General features: G+C 35.4%; 1 pseudogene; it reads right to left on the reverse strand.

Moving 5' to 3' along the window:
* LOC100620733 lies at positions 5,491 to 7,187 on the reverse strand (annotated as a pseudogene).

A 7,562-nucleotide genomic window follows, 5' to 3' on the forward strand; every position in this document is an offset into this window, starting at 1 on the left:
TAGGGCCCCACCCACAGCATGTGGAGGTTTCCAGGCTAGGGTTGAATCAGAGCTGTAGCTGCTGGCATGCACCACAGCCACAGCAACACGGGATCTGACCACATCTGTAACCTATACCACAGCTCACAGTAATGCTGGATCCTTAACCCCACTGACTGAGGCCAGGGATCGAACCTGTGTCCCTATGCATACTTGTCAGATTCGTTAGCTGTTGAGCCACAACTTGATTTTTGTTTAAAGGTCTTCTCTTTGCCTTATCTTGAGATAGTAACTTTGTGGACTTACTTTTGCTTTTCTCAAAAATATACACTAAATCCAGCAGGAAGAAAACTGGGCTTCATAGCAATGAAGAAGGCAATTTGATTATAAGTCCTATTTCTTTTTAAGAAGTATTTCTTTAATCATCAATCAGGAAAGTGACCTTGATGCTCAAAGATGGTTCCTTAATTGCTTAATTTCAGAAAGCAGATGAGTTAACCCAACCATACTATCAATGTCTTATGTATTCTTATGTTCATCATAGGTCAGTATTAAGGCAATGCCAAACTTTGTCTTCCACTAGAAGCATTCTTGCTTTCTTATATGGCCCTTATTCAATTTCTTTACTTTTGGTAAAATCTTAACTGGACTATTGATGATAAATATGCATTTGCAAATTGGTAGGTAGAGTTTTTCTTTGTATAATTTTCTCAGGTTTGAAACAGTTCATATTTTATTAAATATTTCTTGATCAATTATTCATGTTAAGGTTGAGAGAGTATATCATCAAAAAATTTAAATGGCTATATTTAATGTATATTAAACTGCTGGTTCATTAGGTATCAGTTAATAGTTCTATAAAGATACCAGTTCTGTAAATTTTTTAAAAAGCATAGCAACTCATTAAAGGGCTCAATTTTCTAAAAGTTCAAAATGATTTTCAAAGGTATACATATGAACTAAAGAAATTTGACTATTCTGTTTAATTTGTACATGCAAATTATATTTTCACATGGAAAGTTTGTATATGCAATCATAGACCCTTAAATTTCAAAACTATTAATCTTCTTTCCCAGAAAACTTTATAATTAAATTAGACTGATTTTAATTATTATGGATTTTTTTAATTTATCAAAACATGATAAATGTATTAGAATGGAAGAATTAACAAACAGCTACAATTAGATTTATCCAGCACTACCGCTTTACGAAAAGTATGTGGACTGAGGCTTGCTCCTGTAGGAATCCCTCAGTGAAACAAAGAGAAAAGCAGAATAAACTTTACCATCAATGCAAATAGCACAATTAACTTAATGAAGAATTTACAATACATAAAATAGATATTTTAGTAGATTTACACATTCTCTCAAATTTTATTTATTGAGCAACTACCAGGTATCAGTTACTGCATTATAACTTGGATATATAGAGATAAAATTTGTTTTCTAATTCTGAGATGTGTAACTTGTAAGATTGCAATCAAATAATTACAAGAAAATGCTATAGTGATATATGAATGTATTAACATAAGTGAATAACTTAGATGAGAAGATTAGTAAATAAATCTGATGGATGAATGAAATTGGGCTAAGTCTTTAAAATTTAGTTAAAGTGCAGCATAGAAAAACAGATAACAAAAGTGAAGAGAAAATTCTAGGTTAAAGGAATAGTATAAGCAAAAACAGAAAAACATGAGTTTGAAGAATATTTTCATTTCAGTTTTTGTACTGTGTAGGCCATGTAGAAACAACAGATGAGAAAAAAATGGAAAATTAGGCCATTTTTGTGAACAGAAATATTCCAGACATAATTTTATGGGTGCCTAGAAGAACAAAAATCAACAGACTGGTGTGATCATCTGTTTGTTTGGAGTTTTGCGGATTTTGAAGATGTCCCTACTCTTAGAGCAAATTAAGAGTAGTCATCTTAGATACCATGAGAGTGCTGAGAAATAGACAATGGGAGATGAAAATGTAGAAAGAGATTTATTAGGGACTCTTCCTCTATCAATTAGTCAACAAGAGATTTTTATGATCAATATGGATGGGGCTATAAAATGAGAAGCAATGCCCCATAGAGGTAAAGGATAGAAGGCAGCTACCAATGCACATGCAGCTCTGAAACAACCCTGAGTCCCTTCACTCAGCTTGTTCCTGCAAATTGGAGCCCTTTGATTTTGCTTCTTCTTGGTTCAATGACCTCTTTCTGATTTTCTTTAACTCCTTACTCAGTTGAACTGTTGCACTGCTCAACTTGATGTTTTGTGAAAATTGTGGACACCCTTCTGATCATTTTTCTGATATTGTCTCTCAGTGTTTCCAGATTAACAGCTCCAGAATTTATCCATCTTTCCGAGCTCCCATATTATATCCTTTAGATCATGTGTGTAATCATTGTATAGGAGCCTTAATCAGCTTCAAATTAGACAACTGGAATTTGAAAATATTACTGGGTTTTGTAACAATCATAAACAATAATTCCCCAGTCATGAGTAACTGATCACCAGTATTTTCATTCTTTTCCTCTTTTCCCATCTGGAGGTTGCTGTTCTGGTTCTCTGCTGTTTGATAAGTATATTTTTCCATGAGTTTTTCTCAGATGTGGTACTTCGTTGATATACTGTCTGCTCCTTACTCAGTAGCTTTCTTTCATCTTGACAGATAAGGTTTCACAGTTTGCAATCTTCTGTCTTAATTGACTGTTGATACCATTCCAACTTCATGCTTACAACACTCCAGTTCAGAGGTCATATACCACTCTGTCCATAACTTCCTTTCTGTGCAGAAGCTTGTAAAATTTTTCTATTTATTATTAGGATTCAAGAATGTTGCTTGTGTTTATCTCTTTTTTCATCAATCCAGCCTAGAACACAGTAAGTCCTTTAAATCTGCAGATCCTGCTGTTTCTTAAGCTCACCTAAATTTTCTGTCCCTGTTTAAAAATGACCTCTTTTAGGGGAAGGGAGTGGGATGGTTTGGGAATCTGGGGTTAAGAGGTGCAAACTATTACTTGTGGAATGGATAAGCAATGAGATCCTGCTGTATAGCACTGGGAACAATATCTAGTCACTTATGATGGAGGACAATGTGAGAAAAAGAACGCATATATGTATGTGCGACTGGGTCACTTTGCTATACAGTAGCAAACTGACAGAACGCTGTAAACAATTGCAATGGAAGGAATAAAAATAAAATATGCCTCTTTTGCATGTCTTGATATTTACACTTTCTGGAATCTGTTATAATTCATGCCAGGTCTCTTGCCTTCACCACCCAAACGTCTTAACTTTCTTTTATCTGTTTGCTGATTGCTTTCCAGTATCTCTCATACTTGATTCCTTAACATATTGAATGTGTTTAAAAGTTTCAAAGTAATTGTAAAAGTCAAAGGTCTCAAAAGATGCAGAGCAAAAGACAATATTGGTATAAAAAGCCAAGGTCAGAAATGCCATTACTTTATAAGAAATTAATCTTCCTATTTAATATTATTAAATTTTTTTCATTTTTGCCAGCCCCACACTATATGGGGCTCCCAGACCAAGGGTCAGATCCCACCTGCAGTCTTGACCTGAGCCCAAGCTGCAGCATTGCTGGATCCTTAACCCACTGTGCTGGGTTGGGGATCAAACCCGTGTCCCAGTGGTCCCAATATAACTGCACCACAGTGGGAACTCCTAGGCTTACTAGTTCAAAAATGAAAAGATGAGAAGGTTTTTCTCATAAAAGATAGTTTTGATAATTATTGTAAATCATAATTTCACTTTTCACAACAACATATGTTAATAGCATGTATAAAATGATGGTGTCAGCTTAAATTTGTGCAAACTTTCAAAGGGATATTAGGCAGTACATATACAAAGTTTTTATATTGCACATAATTTTGGCCCAGTAATTTTTCTTCTAAAAACTATATTTAGGGGATAAAATTAGAAAACATCAGGAAGTGCTTATCTTAGATTTGCTTATATTGGGAGAAATATAATGTTTATTACAGTTTTGTAATATGTATAGCATCCATGTATCAATTGTTTCCTCTGATTTTTTAAAGATTTATTTCCAAGGGAAGTTCTGAAGATATTATGACCTATTAAAAATCTTTGGAAGAAATCATTTTTATACTTAAATTAGAAAGTTGGTTAATTTTGCTTCCAACTAAAAACGTTAAAAGATAAAATGGCATTCATAATTTTATTTAACTGTGCTCCAAAAAAATCTGATCCTCATGCCTTAGACTTAGGAAATACTTGCGTCCATTCCTGAAATACCATCAGTATTTAAGTTTCTATCTAAGGGGCATTTTGTCATTCTTAAATTTTCTCAGTCTAGTATATAAAATTGTAATGCTAAATTATCAATTTACAACTAAATATATAACAAGATACAACTTTGTTCTGCATTTTCAGCTCATGGTACAACTTTAGAAAATCTGTGAAATGTTTCATCATTTTCTGAAGAACCCAGAGTAAATGCATACAATTAGAAAAATCACAATTATTTTGTTCAAATAGTTAATGGTATCAGGCTAGGCCAGTCTAACATATACATTTTTTATTTAGGATTGTAATGTTCAAATGTACTATGTTGAATATTTTTATGTATATCACATCGAGGAATGCCTAGCCTGCAAAACCACAATTTTTGTTTTTTGGTCAAAGCTCCTACATCATATAATGTTTGGAGAATTCTTACGTCCATCAGTTACTCTCCACGTTCTCTGATTATGTGATTGACTAATTCACATTTACTTGTGTTACATTTATTTTTGGTTTCGTTAACATATTGTTAAGTTATAATTAAGCTTTTCTGAATTAGGAGTTATGCTCTCCTTTTATGATTACTTTGCTAATTGTTTTGTTTATAATGTTTATTGTTACCATTAATCCTTTTTAAACCAATGTTCTTATCCACAATTGACAATAACCATAGCTAACAACTGAAGTATAATTTGTTTTTGTTTTCCTTTTATTTTGTTTTGCTCTACCTGAAAGGAGAACATGTGAATAAATTCTGAAAAGCTGATGAAGACATTACTTTTCAATGTTAACAAAATATAATTTTGATTGGTAAGCTGTCAGTCATTTAAATAGTTTCATCAGGAAGAGAATCAATCATAGGGATGTGCTATTCAATTTAATCTGAATATTCTTTGTCTGTGGAATTGCTTGAGAAGTTGCAAATAAATGGGAAAACGCAAGGCAGAAAAACTAAAAGAATGTGCAATACATGCATAGATTATAATTAATAATAGCTTCAAGAATGAAAAAGTGAGAATGGATAGAAAATACACAAATATTTGTTCACTCATTCATGTATTTTTTATTAGAGTATAGTTGATTTACAGTGTTCCTTCAATTTCTGCTTTATAGCAAAGTGACCCAGCCACCCATACAAACTTGTTTTTTTTTTTTCATATGACGAATATATGCTTTATAATGTATTAACATCACACATCTTACAGGCCCTTAATAGAAATGAATTCCTACTTCTCAAACTAGGAGACTTCTTCATAAACTTAAAAAATCCAATCAATATCCCAAGTCTCTGTACAATAAGGTAAACAAAATGTTCCAAAAGGGTATATAAATCCATACATACTATGCTGTTCATTTCAGGGGACTCATAGCTCCCAACTGGGTGGACATTTCCAATGGGCTCCAAGCCCTCTTCATCCTACATGTATGTCCCATCAGAGCTTTCAGATGGAGAGAGTTCAAACGAAGAACCAGCTCTGTAATCTGTATCTGGTGAGATCAAGTTATATCCAGAAGTATGTTTTGAACATTCACTCCTGTCAGAGACACTTATATCTACCACTCTTCAGTTTTAATGAAGGATTTTTCATTTTCCTTGGGGGAATCAAATATATCCTTTGGTGGTACATTTTCATGCTTTTCTTCTTTGAGAGAAATTTCCTCTGGAGTTATTCTAGTTCTGTTGGAGTCTTCCATATCTATAAATCATCACTGAAGTCTTCGCTTAGGTCATTCTTATCAGAAGATGACAAAGAAGACAAGGAAATGTCACCCACATCATCACTCAAGTATCTAATTTTAGCATCATGCCCATGGTCTGGTCATTTTCTGTTCTGTAACTGTCACTTTCAATTAGTTCTTGGTCCTTATCAGCAGCTCTGCCCTTAGTCACAAGTGCATCATCTTCCTCTATACATGTGCCAGCAGGTGAATTTTTACTACCATCAACTGTGATAGTCCCAGAAAATGGCGGTGGGCTAGATTTCAGTAAAGAGGGATGAACCATCCTGTAACCCAAAGTGGAAGTTACACCTGGGCCATTTGGTAAAGCCAACTTCTTTCCACCAGCAGCATAAGGCCTATTAAACCCATACCCTAAATGTTCATTCCCATTGAGTACTTCCATCTGTCTGTCGGGAATTTCTTGTTAGCATACTTGACCTCAGAGGCACTCTAATGGGTGGCTATTGGTTCTGATAAGGCTTTGTAAGATCTGCAGCTCTATTGAAGGAATGTGATCTGGTTATAGATGAAGGTGGAAGGAATTAATTCTGAATGGAATGTGAAAAACTTTGTGACCTTACCATTTTTTCACAAGCAAGAGATTTAATATTATCTAGGGATTGTGCTAAGCTTTCTCCAGAACTGCTTCTGGTGGCACAGGAGTTTGCTCTCGGCCTTTGTATGCTACCAGTTGATCGGTTTCTGTAAAATCATTCAACTGTGATTTTGGAGCACTGACTGAATCATACGAAGTCCTTCCTAATAATGTGCCTTTGGTGAATTTACCCAAATTAGATGGTCCAGACAAAGACTTCGATTTAACTCCTCTGCAGATGACACAAACATAGTTGTTGACTTTGCTAATTTTGATGTGAATAAAGAGATACTTTTCAAAACTCCTTTTATCCCATTTTTATCAAATACTCCTTGAGTAGGTACATGTTTTTCAGGTTCAATTACTTTATCTTGTGCACTAAACTGGTATTTATTTGCTGTTCTCCAATTGAATGAAAGGGACGATGAACAATCAGAGCCATTATTTTTGATGAAACTTTTGACGTTGCTGCTCTTTGAAGTTCCCAATAAATTAACAGGTTTTCCATTTGGCATTGGCTGCAGTGTACTTCTTACAGATTTTGTTCCATACTTTGGCAACCTGGAACCCAAAAAAGTCTTGATTTGTGTTTTTTCTTCCATGAGCTATATGGTGCATTTATTCTTAAAATTTGACAGAATCAAGTACAGAAACTGGGCAGATGGATACTAGGAAGGAGAAAGCAGAATATGAAGGACAAAGATGCTCTGAAGCAAATGGTAGCAGAAGAAATCAAACACAAATTCATTTTCCAAGTGACTTGTACGGAGTTGCGGCTGTCTCCTCTGCCCGGCTGTGGGTCGCCCAGAGACCTACAGGCCCAAGGACGGCAGGTGAGGCGAGGGGTCGCCCATCACATCCCCGCCGGCCCCACCACCTGACCCGCAGCAGCCAGCATCACGTCCACGGCCTGAGGGAGTGCTGGACTCCAGAGCCACTGCGCCCCCTCCCTTGGCCCTCAGCGCCTGCGTGGACTCCACCCTCCCTGGCCCTTGCAATGCAGGCCCACAGCAC

This window comes from Sus scrofa, chromosome 4 (genome assembly GCF_000003025.6).
Source record: "Sus scrofa isolate TJ Tabasco breed Duroc chromosome 4, Sscrofa11.1, whole genome shotgun sequence".
Taxonomy (NCBI): Eukaryota; Metazoa; Chordata; class Mammalia; order Artiodactyla; family Suidae; genus Sus; species Sus scrofa.